Genomic DNA, 13295 nt, shown 5'->3' on the forward strand with positions numbered 1-13295 from the left:
TGGCACATACCACCATTTGCCACACCCCTTATTTTACCTGCTTTATTGTGTGCTCCCTGGGCTGGGGGCCCAGCCCCATATGGACAAGGATCTTTTCTGTTCTGTTCACTGCTGTGTTCCCAGTGCCCAGGACAGTGCCTGACACACAGAAGAGACTTAGTAAACATTTGCTGAATGAATAGACAGCCAGCCAGTTGTCCAAGCCCTTTTGCTTAAATAATCCATTCTTTCTCTGCTAACTTGGAATCCCTCTTGAGCAGCCCTTTCCGTCTCTTCTGTAGTTGCTGCTCTATTGACTTCGTCTTCTTTTCCTTCCTTTCTTTCAGTTTTATGTTGTATAATTTCTAGAAAATCAACCATCTGAAAATTGATTCTCATAAATTTATCTTCCAGCCCTCTTATAAATTTTTCATCTCTATTTATGTCACCTTTCTTAGCACTTATATTTGTGATTTGGCTCTTTAGTTTCAGCCCTTCTCTTATTATAACTGGACCTAAGGTTTGTATTTTTCCCTGCAGCTTTAACTACCTACATGCCAGATATTTTGAAAAGTAACTGCCAGTCAAGTGAAAGACCCAGTACTATTATGGACTACTAGACTCTTTCAGAATATTTTGCTGAGTTAACACACCTATAATATTCAAATGACCAAACTAAACAAAAAAGGGGATACAGTAAAATGTCCATTTTGTATCTGTGTATTCAAAATGGTTAGGATAGATACATAGTTACATTCTCTTAATGAATAGAGTGATTTGTTCTAATGGTGTTTGTAAATAGGATATCATGTCTGCATCTTGTACAGCAAATACCACTAGGAAGAGAGTATGCAATGTGTTAATTATTGAAACTGTCCTACCAATTTGATTTGAAACTATCTCATTGCTATTTGTCTCTCAAAATTATGGGAAAAAAAAGAAAAAGAAAAGTAAGGATCTGTATTTATAATTATCCTCCAATTGCAGTTCCTCTTTCTTCTTTAAATCAGAGCATTTTGCAATAGTCAAAATGTCATGTGCACCGTTCATATCTTTACTTTTATTTATTTATTTATTTATTTTTCTGTATTTAGGACAGGGCCTACAGGGTGTACAGGATCTCACTATGTAGATCGGACTTGTGATCCTCCTGTTTTCAGCCTCCCACGCACTGGGATTACAGGCGTGTGCCACCACATGCAGTCTCAATCGCTGCCTCAGCCTTCCCCCAGGGATAGGGCCGGCATGGCTCGCTGCAGATCGAACCCCGGCCGAACCCCAGCTGCTGCGCTCTGCCTAAGCAGACACTTTAATCCGCTGAGCTATCAGGTCGGCCCCGCTTTTATTCTTTATACTCATTCATTCCTAATATTTTGCTAAGCGTCAAGGCCACCACCTTCTATTCAGCTTGTGCCCCTTGGAACTTGAGGCAAAGGTATGTGCCCATATGTGGACAGCAAAGGGGTCCCGGCATGCCAGCCACGTGTTCGGGCCCTCCTGTCCTCTGGAGATGGCCATCTGCCCTGTCGCTGCTCGGCACTGTGTCGATGCCTTCACTGCTCCCCTGTGCTTCGTGTGGCTGTAAGAACAGGCTGCTTCACGCACGCCGTGGTCCTGTTGCGCTGGTGAAAGGGAAACCTCGTGATCTGCACACCTTTTTGGAGAACGAGATCCCTTAGAAATATAAAATGCACAACTTTCCTAATATTTTTGCAGTTTGAGATTAATATTGACCTTCCTGCATTCTCTTTGTTATCACTTAGCCTGTTACAACTCTCTTTACATTTTTTAAAAATGTCAACCTAACAGCTTTCAAAAAAAGGAACATAGATAACATATATAAAAGTAGAAAAGTATTGTAAGCCTCGTGAATGTATCATTTAATTTCAACTATTATCTGTATTTTATTTACAGAGATTTTATTTATTAAAGTTTTACATTTCTTTTTTTTTTTTTTTGCAGTGGTGGTGCTAGAACCCAGAGCCTTACGCATGAGTACTTTACCAACTGAACTATTACCCTAGTCCAAAGTTTTACATTTATGTATAGCCAAGTATTTTAATTTTTTTACTTTTGTGGAGTCTTTTGATATGCAAGTTTTAATTTTAATGTTGCTTATACATATTAATTTTTCTGTTGTAAAAGAAATTTCAACCTTTCTTTGCCAATATGTTTTAAGTATATTTCTTCAAAATGGCAAATAGCCTGATTTTTTTTTTTCTTTAACTTATACTGGTCTCTTAAGTCAGAATAAGGTAATTTAATGTGTTCATGTTAACTGTATTCATCAATATGCTTGATCTTACTTTTGTAATTTTATTTTATGTCTTTTGTTTACTATATTTTTCCTTTTTTCTTTAATTTTTCCTTTCCTAACTTTTGCAAAATTAATTGAATGTTTTTTTTTTGTTCTTATCTTCTCCCCTCCCCCTCCCCACAGTGGCTTAAAATGTCTTCATCTTCCTTTTCTTTTAGAACTGGTAATCTTTCAATAAAAAGTATTTGTGTATTCATGTCAAGAATTAAATGGCATCTAGTCCCCAGTAAGATGAGCTCATGATTATGGTCATTTGTTTAGATGTGACTGTGCTTTTTTCAGTCCCATCTTCACTGTCGTTGTGTATCCTATCTTGCCTTTTCTTGAATTACTTATTCTGATAGTTTTTATTTTGTTGGAAAATTCCTTGAGTAATTTTTTTAAGAATAGATAAGTGGGTGGCATCCTATTTTAGTGCTTCTCTCTTTCACTTTGAGACTTGGGTGAGTAATTGATCTCATAATTTTAACTCTTTTACCTCAAAGCTCTGAGGTCTTTGCCTTATTGCCCTCTAGCAATTAATAAGGGAGCTATTGAGCCCAGTGTCAATGTTTTGCAACATCTTTGTAGACTTTTAAATGCCAAGTCTCCAGATATTATCAAGACAGTGTGTTGGTGAGACTAACCTTAGGTCATCACTCATGCGGGGAAGAGGAAACAGCAGCTCTACAGAGCACTGGTGTGTCTGGGAGGAGCAGGCAAGGTGGCTCACTGAGGAGATGTTTCCTCAGATGAAGAGGGGAATGCAGTAGCTTGCTCAGGACTGTGCATGGCCTATGACCCAGTAGTCCAGGACAGGAGCACCCAGTGATGGAAAGAGTTTTAAGGCAAGGCAAGAGATGCAAAAATTCTTAGAGCACAAACTGTTGCTTCAAAGTGGAGGGATTCTTCAAGAAGCTTCTGTAATAAATCATCGAGTCGTTCCAAGCTAGAGGCCTCTGGGATAGGGAAAACCATGCACCCGAAGGCCATACAAGGTGGATATTCTCTGCTCTTATTGGCTTTCCTCTGCTCCACTTAATCCCAGAGGATTCTCTTCTACTAAGATTGTGGTCCACTGCCTCTGAGCAGGTTTCCTGCTCGGCCACATGGGCTGTCCCTGCCAGGGCAGGTGAGGTCAGTGTGGCCCGAGCAAGGATTCTGCTCCCCTTCCGTCTGTCTCTGCAGGCTTCCCAGCAAGCTATGTGAATCTGTCCTCCTTTATGCATTCTTTTATTTGAGCCATGTTTGGGTTGTGAGAGGTAGCCAGTGGGTTCAGTCTCGCATCTAGAAACTCAGTTCCACATGATGTTTTCGGAGAACTGTGGACATGGATGTGGTGGAGCAGCTTTCTGTCCTGCAGCACCAGTGACTGTCTCACTGCTGTGGGTCCCGCAGAAGTCTCCCTGAGCCCACCCTGCCCCATCTACCCTGAGCCACACCCCTTGTCCTGACGGTATCACCTCATGGATCAGAGTGGTTCTGTGATTTTGCTTCCTGGCCAGTCTAGGCTTCTTCCTCATTCAGACCTTCCTGCTCCTTCCCTGCCCTCCTCGGCCCTCACAACCATTAGTACCAGTCTGCTCCAGTCCCTGGGATAACATATGATTTCTTGGCCACCGTAGCCACTTGGGGTTCTGATTCTGTGAGGTATCCCTTCTCCCCTTCTGCTTCTCTCATAGGCACACTTGGATGCTATCAAAATGGACTACTCCACTGTGGTCCCCACAAAGGGTGCTACATCCTGGTAATCTTTTATCTTCAGGAACCACCATCTGATCCAATCCAAACAGGCAATGAATGCACATCTGTGGAATGAATGAATCACATCAAATTTTGCTCTAAAGGGGCTTTGGGCACTGACTATTCTGTGAGGCACCTATTGGGCCCCATTTTGGCTTTGTGTAGTGTTAAAGGACTTGTAGCTAATGATGTCTTTATGTATGGTGGGCACTTGTTAGGCTTTTTAAGAAAATAGTACATGTTTTCAGTAACTACATGATAATCACATTCATCATAGGGAGCTGGTACATGTATATGACATACCTTCTTCTTCTCCTCTTCCCCTCTGCTCCCTCCCCCTCCTTAGACTTAAGAGAGACACAGCAAATGTGCTTTGGGTGTACAGGGGGCAGAACTCATGCCCAGCCTTGTGGCTGATGACTAAACACGTGGAGGGAGAATGAGCAGAATTGGGTATAGTAGACATGGCTGCACGTGTGTGTGAGGGGTATTCCAGCAAGAAGAGACTGCTCAAGCAAAGGCTTGGACATAGGGAATAGTGGAGTCAGTATGTCCTGAGACCTCAGGGAAGAATAGCAGGCTACCATCTTTAAAATTATTAAATGTAATCTGTTAAAAGGCTGTAGGTTAGATTTAGGAATAATGGAGAATTGTGGAGTTGTGAAAACTTTGGATGGCTCAGATGGCAGAATCAGGAGACGATAGATTCACCACGTGCAGGGTGGGATGGTGTGTTGGGGTATGAAGCAGGGCTGGATGGATTTCTCAGTGGCAGTGATGTTAGGTAAGAACAGCAGAGGGGATCTGGTACCCTGTGTGTTTTATGGGACTCCGCAGTGTAATGTGTTGCCCAGAACTAATCATCCCAAGGTCGGGGGAGTGCAAAGCAAATTGCCCAGGAGGAGCAAGGGGACAGTGCCCCAGGCCTGTGCATTGGTGACGCCAGTCCTGGACTGTCAAACTCCATTCTGAAACAAAATCCATAGCAATTCTGTGAGCTGTATCACATGAGAGGTGCTGTTCTAGGCTATTGATGAGAACTGACTCAGGAAAGACCTGGGAGCTTCATGCCATTTGCAGCCCCCTTTGCAGTTACAGCAACTATCCAAGGCTACTGCGGTCGTAAGTAGAAGGGCCAGGGCTTGAACTCAGCTGCCCTAACCATGAAAACCATTCTCAGCCATCCCACCATACTGTCTAGAGCACACAAATAGAACACAGTCAAAGGGTATAGTATGGATGTGACATGCCATGCTACAAGTGACAAAATCAACTCACGTTTTCTGGTTTAGGAAGCACTCTCCTCTGAGTTTTCTTATTTGAGCCTTAACAGCAGCCTGCTAAGTCAATTGTTAAGAAACAATGTGCACTCATCCATTCATCCATTCAGTAATCATTGTTGAGTCCCTGCCCTGACCCAGGCTTCCCTTGGCTCTGAACATTCTGTTTTGTTTAGTGATTTGGGGAATACAATGTGCTCCTATGTCGATGACTGTGTTTAATGCTCACCTGGGCCCCAGCCCCAGTCACCTGTACAGGTGCATTAGTTTTCTTCTGCTGCTTAACAATACACTTAGTGGCTGAATGCCACACCCCTTTGTTGGCTTAGTTCTGTGGGTCAGAAGTCTTCATGGAGTGGCTGGACTCACTCAGGCTCATATGAGGGTGTTGGGATCTGAGTTGTTGTCTGGAGACTCTGAAGAACATTCTGCTTTTCCAGTCTCACGCTGGGTATTGACAAAACCCAGCACTTTGTGGTTGTAGGACTGAGGCTCTGTTTCTTTCTGGTTGTCAGCTGGGCTGTTCCTCTCAAGCATCTAGTAGCTGCTCCAGGTCATTCCCAAATAGCCCCTCCATCTGCAAACCAGCAAGGCATGCTGAATTCTAATTCTAATCCTTCTGATTTTTCACCTGTAACTAGCCAGACAAAACTCTTCATTTTGGAGCTTTCCTGATTAGCTCATTCCTTGATAATCTCCCTCTTTGAAGGCCAGTTGTGCCCTGTAGCAAAACCTTGCCATCCAGCGTATCCCTCGTCCCAGAGATTGCACAGGACTATACACCCGTGCTGGGGTGGGGAGAGCTTTGAGGACTTTCGTAAAATCCTACTGATCACACTGGTGGAAAAATCAGAGGTTCAGGAACTTTAGGGTTGGCATGGCATAGTAGGGTAGGTTCCAGTGTTGCCACACCATCTCCTTGATGAAGGTGGGAATCAGATCCTGCACCAAGAAAACCAGCTTGAAAGGAGCTGAGGCCTTGGCTCACTGGGAGCAGGCAGAAATTCTTCTGTGTTTAGAGAAGCTCACAAGGGCTGGCCAAGTAACTCAGGGGATTAAAGCACCTGTGAGCAGGTGCAGGGGCCAGGGGTTCAATCCTGGGGCCTGCTGGGCTGGCCCCGCCCCCGGGGCGCACTGAGATGGCAATTGAGACTGGGTGTGGTGGGGCATACCTGTAATACCAGCTCTTGGGAGGCTGTAAACAGGTGGATCACTACGAGTCTGATCTAGTAGTGAGACCCTGAACACTGTAGACCCTGCCCTAAAATACAAATAAATAAATAAATAATGAAGAAGCTACCAAGAAAACTCTTTGACCATGACTTTCAACTACCTCTGCAGGATTTGAGATATAAACTCAGCAATTCTTGGAGTAATTCATGGAAAAGCCTCAAAAGACACTGGCCAGGAAAGCTCTGTCCTTCAGAGGGAGGAGCTGTGCATGAGAGGAGGCAGCTTCAACAGGAGTGGACATGAACACTGGTTTCCAGAGGGAAGAGCGTCTGAGTTTTGGCCACCGGAAGTGGTGCCTTCAGCACAGGTAAGAAGTACTGTTGCTGGGTTGGCTCGATAAAGCATTATCTGATCAGACATGAGTTTGTTTCTGCTCTTCCACCTAGAAGGTGCTGTTGCTGTGATTACCAGTACCTTCCTTGCATCTCTGAGACAGCTGGTCCGTCAGTCCTCACCACCAGTTGGTCTGGAGTGAGCCCAGGCACCCTCACTGCCTGCAGGCCCCATGCTGTTCCCCGGAAGCGCAACGCTGCAGGCTTAGGGGAGCCGGGCAGCACCCTGGAGGGCAGAGCAGCAGCTCCTCAGGGCTCCTGGTGGAAGGGCTGGAAGAATGTCAGGCTGGGGCAGTAGGTCCCATGGCAGGTCTCGGGTCAAAATCATCTGGGGAGTTCCCCAAATTCCAGTGCCAGATCTCTGCTCCAGAGACACCCAGTGGCCTCAGAGGGGCCCCATCCCCGTTATATGTTTACGTATTTCTAGTTTCTCAGATTCGTGTTGCGGTTTCAGGGTAGATGTTCAGGTTGTTGTTCAGCTTAGGTGTGCCGTGTTAGAAGCTACTTAGGTCAGTAACAGAATCTTAGAAAGTTTTTCTTTTGTTTTGTTTTATGGTATGGGAATTGAACTCAGGCCCTTTCACTTGCTAGGCAGGTGCTGTGCCACCGAGCTACGTCTCTGGCCCATGTCTTGGGAGTTTTGTCTGGTACAGAGCACGTCAAGATCACCTGGAGCTGGCAGGGTGGAAGAAGGCCAGCTGTTAAAAAGAAGGAAGTGAGAAGGACTGTAGATTTCTAGGCATGCCCATCCCCCATCCATCAGGGCTGGGCTGGAAGATCTTGGAATCTGTATTTAGATCCCGATGAATCCAGAGCTCAGGTACTCAGGGCTGCTGGGAGCTCCAGAGATGCTCACCCCATCCTGTGTTTGGGTCTGTGGTCTGCGCTGTGACATCCAAAGGGCGTTTTCCAGCCTGACTGGCTGTGAACAGTGACTCATCTCCTTTCCTGAGAGCAGAAGTTTTCTCACAGTGCAGAGCAGGGCCTGAGGCCACAAACCACCTGAGAGATGGCATCGCCGTAGCTACATGGACTTGAGGTGGTAAAGGCCTGGGATTCTGCCCACAGCTTGGCAGCATGCCTGGGCTCTCCTGCTGAGCTGGTGGCATTTCCTGATCCCTAAGAAGAACTCTGAGCCTCATTTTGAGGGGGCATGTTTTTGGGGGTGCTTGCTATGCACAATCTCCCTGAGTTCAAAGCCTGGTTCCCACAGGCACTGGTTTTGTGCACTACTCCCTGCTTTCAGAGGTAAGTTGCTCTGAGCTTGGCCTGAGCTTTCTCACATAGTGAGATGGCAGGGGCCTCTGCCTCCTAGGGGCCCTGTGCACGTGCAGGTGAACCCTGCAGAACACAGCCAGACACTCAGCAAGGGCCCCCCACTGCTGCAGGCAGCTCAGCCACCACCCTTCCTATAATGCATCTGCTGTGCTTTGCCACCTGCTGTGCGCTGCCACCTGCTCCAGGGCCCGGAATCAGGGTGAAGTCAAGGGACCAGCCTTGCTGCACACAGGGAGGGCAGGGTGCTTTCCAAACTAATCTGAGTCCTGCAAGGAAGGTGATCCTGTGTCTCCCTTCGTACAGATAAGGAAATGAGCACAAAGAGGCTGAGTAATTTAAACATAGCGAAACAGCTAGTGAGGGGCAAAGGACCTTTCTCTAGCTGCAAAAGCCCGTCTATGTTTTTTCCTAATAAGGCACATGCTGAAGAAAAGCAGTAATAACGTCAGGGATAACTGTTCCCTCAGAATGCCTGTATTTCAGTGGGAATCAGTGGTGCCTTCCAATGAATGGGCCCCCTTCCTTGGCACCCTGAGATGGTTTCTGATACTGGGATTTTGCATCTGCTTACCTCTCTGTGGGGGTCTAGTGGAAGGATGCAACTGGCATTTGAACTAGTCTGCAAACAGAACCCGTCCTCTGTGAGATGCAGGCAGAGCTGCGAGGGAACTACCCCAGGGAGCCTCCCTACATCTGGAATTTTTCCTCCCATTTGATGCCCCAAATCTCTTGTCCACGTGGGTTCTGCCAGCTGCAAGGGGAAATCTGTAGAGGAGGAGACTTGCCGGCAGGAAATGAGCTGCCAGCGCCAGCCAGCATGGCCCCGCCCCCTCCCGTGCTCTCCCTGGGGCACAGCAGTGCATCCATGATTAATGGGCTGCTGACTCAGTGCTGCTAGAGGCCACGGTGATTGTGGCGTGGCTGGCCCACCAGTGTGGAAGTGTGTGACACCTGTGGGAGCAGAGGGCACAGTCCCAGCCAGCAGGTGCAAGGCTGGCAGGACCCCCCACGCCAGGGCAGGGCAAAGCCTAGTGCCACCTGAGGCTTTGGAACATCTATCTCCCGAGGGAATTATTGGAGTCACTTAAGGACAAAGAAACATGGGATCGCACCCCTGTCCAGGATGGGCCTGAACTGAGGCTGTATGTGGAACAAAGGCAACATCTGTGTGACTGATCAGAGACCAAACCAACTTGAAAATGGGCACAGAGGCAAACGTTTGTTAGCATCAGACTTCCTGTGCTAGTGACTTTCAAATTTTTTGGTCATAAGACTTTTTGGTTTTGTTTTTTATTTTGGGGTTGGGGATTGCCTGATTATGTGTTTATTTGTTTGTTTTTGATAAATCTTGCTATGTGGTCTGGGCCAGGCTTGAACTCACTGTGTAGTCCAGGCTGGCCTCAAACTTTTGACTCTATCTCAACCTCCAAGGGCTAGAATTACAGACATACACCAACATGCCCTGCTAGAAGCCATTTTTAAAAGTTCAATCTTACATGGAATATCAATATTTAAATCAGATTAAAGTGGCAGTTTATGAATACACATTTATTTTTATAACTTTTTCCTCAACATTTACTTATGAAAATTCATTAATAGAGCAATAGCTCTGCTTTGATGCATATAAGCATTGAAATAGGAGGTTTTAGATCAAGGACCTACAAACTGGCTCCTGGGTCTAAGCCAAACTACCACCTGATTTTGTAAATAAAGTTTTACTGAAGCATAGTCCCACCATTTGCTTCCAGATTACCTACAGCTGCTTTAGACCATCCGTCCCTTGGAGGCAGCTAAGCCTTGCTGCTCTCCGCCCTGGATGGCTGCTGCATCATCGCCCTGCCCGCCGCAGCCCTCCAGGAGTCCTTGCCTTCTTGCTTTGCCTGGCCCACCTGCTCAGTGAATGAGAACAGATTTTCAGCAACACGTCGGCAGCCTGCCTCAGTTCCATGCCACCTGAGCTTTTAGGGAGGAGTGAAGGGAGCTCAGGTCTAAGCCCAACAACTGCTTAAACGCCTTCTTATCACAAAGAAAAGTGAGGCAGGGAACCCCACAGACATTCACGATGCTTATGTGAGAATACAACATGTTCTCTTGCCACTGAAAGCTTCCGTGTATGCTTGCTCGTGCATATTTGTATGCACGGTCCTGGACTTAACACCGACACAAAAATGCCCAGTAGAGGGCTCAAACCCACTAGTCCTGGTGGAAGATACATTTCAACCCTGAAGTTTAAGAGCTGAAGTTCAAGGTCTACCAAAACCTTATTCCAAGGCCCACACAAAGCAAATTAAACTGGCAGAAGCCATTAGCTGTGTTCTGTAGGTCGCGATGTGCTATGGAACCCATCTGAACATGCAAGTTCATTTTCTGGTGTAGTGGTCATAGGGGTAAAGCTATACTTTTAAACTAAAATGTCCCTTGAATAATTGAAGGTACTCTTAAGCATTTCTGTGGCGCACAACTTGAAAAACAACTTCTAGCAAACATTGGTGGCTCTTAATTTTGGTGTTTCAGGATAAGAGAGGTGGGGGTATTTCAGTAAAACCCCCACCATCTCTGTGCACGTCCCGATCTCCTGCTCCTCCCCCTCAATGCTCCTTGGCACCTTTTGTTCCATATGGTCAGAAGCAGTCATTCAAGCAGCCAAACAGCTGAGTTTAGGTCCTCACTGATGCCTAGGAGACATCGCAGGCTGCGGGAGGAGTTCCCCAGGCCTCTCTATGCTGCCTGAGGACTCCTTCCACCACTGACCCTGCTCCTGCTCAGACCCCACGGCCCACCCAGTGATGTTGCCTTTGTCAATAGCATCACTGCTCTCTTCCCTTCAGGGCTCCCACTGGATGGAAACCTGAGAAAGTTGTGCTGGGACTGAGCAATGACTTTAGGCATTGCAGGCAAAGCCCAAAGATCCCGGAATAAAACCTAAGAGTCAAAGCTCCCAGGCCACCTGGCCTCCCCTCAGTGGGTGTGGGGAAGGGAAAGGTGGGCCTGGTGGCTTAGGGAGGCTTTGAGCTGAAAAGGTTTCAAGGGGATAAAAACACCCCAGGCCTTTCTGAGGTTTTGCTGTTCACCCCATAGAAAAGAGACATTTTTAGATTTTAAAGGATGACCTCATTTTTTTCTTATTTACATAGCCCTGTTTGTTTGTGTAGCTTTTTAAAAATAGCTGACATGTGCTAAGCTTAGTACTCGCTCTCTTAGCACCAATGGCAGAGCCACTGTGTGGGGAGAAATACCTTTTTATCTAAGAAAGGGGCAGCCTTATTTCCCAGGACAGATGGGAGCAAAACAGGACAGGTAGGAAGTTTCGTGGTTTTTCATGTCGCTTCTCCAAAATAGCCTCTCTCCTGCCTCCCACTTCCGGCCGGCTCCGTGCAGGGCAGGTTTTCTCCACCAGAAGACTTGTGCTCTGTGACTCCTCAGGGAGGATTGTAGGTATCGGTGACAAGTGAAGCTCCTCAGCCCTGGAGACTTTGTGTGTGGCACAGATGGCCCAGACTGGATTTGGATTACTGGGTTTGTGCCCTGACTGTGGCACGCTGGCAGTGTGACCCTGCACAAGCTACTTCACCTGTTTGTGCTACATCAGGATGATGGGAGTAACAATTGAATCCACATCAAGCCATTCTGCAGGTGAAGTGAAGAGATGTGGGTAAAGAGTTAGCTGGCCATCGGCAATAGCAGCTCATAATACTGTCTTTTCATAAAAGCAGTAGCATTCTTATTGCTGTCTGTCCCCCACATGGAAAATAGTACTAGCACCCAAACCACTCTCCTGCCAGCCACTCATCTGCTCCAGCCCATCCCTACATCATCCTGAGAGACAGGAAGCAAGACACAAGCCAGAGCCTGCTGCCCCAGCTGAGTCCACCCATCATTTCCAACACCTGTGGTGAGGGTCTCAAGTTTATCCTCTAAATAAACACAAAGTATGTATTTTAAACTTTGCAAGTCCTACAGTCTCCCTTGCAACTTTGGCTGCCCCAATGTGAAAGCAATTTATAAAGAGAAATTATAAAGAGAATGTGGCTACATTCCAGAAACCATCGTTACGTGCAGTAGGCATCTGGGTCTCCTGCCCTGCAATCTGCAGGACGGAGCCAGAGCCTCAGCCCTGAATTCACAGCCCAGCCTCTTCCTCCCAGCTCTGCTCTTGTGTGGAGTGCCCCACCTCCACTGGAACCCTCCTCACTTGCTCTTCCCTCTCTGGGGTTCGTTCCTCTTCTACCCCTGTAGGCCCCATGTCTGTGGTGCCAGGCACTCTTGCTCTGGGGTCTGTGTCACCATGGCTGTGTCTCTAGCCTGGGCAGCTGCCCTGGGGCATGCACCATGCCTGCCTTCTCCACAGCTGCAGAGAGTGTTTGGGCATTGCTGTGGGGGCGGTGAGCATCTGCCATTTGGCGCCATGGTCTGAAAAATGTGTAGCTGCCCTCAAGGATCTCACAGTGGGCAGGCAGCTGGCATGGGAGCTGGTGACAATGCAGCCAGCAGCCGGGGCCAGTTGGGGTGCCCATGACAAGTGGCATCTTTGAGCTGCATGAAAAGAAGAAAAGCCATTTGAAGTGGACCTTGCAGGGTCCAAAAGAGACTTTCAGGAAGGCAGGACCAGGCATGCTTTCCATGCTGGGCACTGGCCAGAGAAAGGCAGACCTGCTCTGGGCCCAGGTGGTGAATAGTCAGGCCAGCCTGACTGCCATTGAGGCCTCTGTGGGTGGCAGACAGGATCTATGTCTAGCAGGCAATTAGGGGACCCTCAGTATTGGCAGTGGTGAGGGAGTTTGGATTTTGTTCCAGTATGATCCACAACAGAATTAGTCTGGAGTGGTTTTTTTAATATGAAGATTTAGGGCCCTGTCCCAAACTGGAGGCTAGGAGACCCAAAAGGGTTAGGTTACATTCAACAAGAGAAGATTGGGGCCGGTGAGATAGCTCAGCAGACTAAAGTGCCTGCTTAGGAAAGCTTAGGCAAGCACGGGGACTGTAGTTTGATCCCTGGCACCACATGCTGCACTAGCCCTGGCTCCAGGGTGGACTAAGCCTGCCAGCATCCAGTAGTAGTGGCACGCATATGTAATCCCTGTGCTGGGAAGGCTGAAAGCAGGAGGATCACCATGAGTCCAGGCTGCGTAGTGAGACCTTGTAACAATCAAATAT

General features: G+C 47.3%; 1 protein-coding gene across 2 annotated transcripts in view; it reads left to right on the top strand.

Moving 5' to 3' along the window:
- Nucleotides 1-13295, top strand: part of Hivep3 (human immunodeficiency virus type I enhancer binding protein 3) — a 464424-nt gene that overhangs the window by 381650 nt on the left and 69479 nt on the right. For both annotated transcript variants that reach the window (XM_023706187.1, XM_004645974.2), the window contains one exon: nucleotides 6640-6838. The gene's annotated coding sequence lies outside the window, so the exon portion shown is untranslated. The remainder of the gene's footprint in view (nucleotides 1-6639; nucleotides 6839-13295) is intronic.

This window comes from Octodon degus, unplaced genomic scaffold (assembly GCF_000260255.1).
Source record: "Octodon degus isolate 3935 unplaced genomic scaffold, OctDeg1.0 scaffold00245, whole genome shotgun sequence".
NCBI classification, from domain to species: Eukaryota; Metazoa; Chordata; class Mammalia; order Rodentia; family Octodontidae; genus Octodon; species Octodon degus.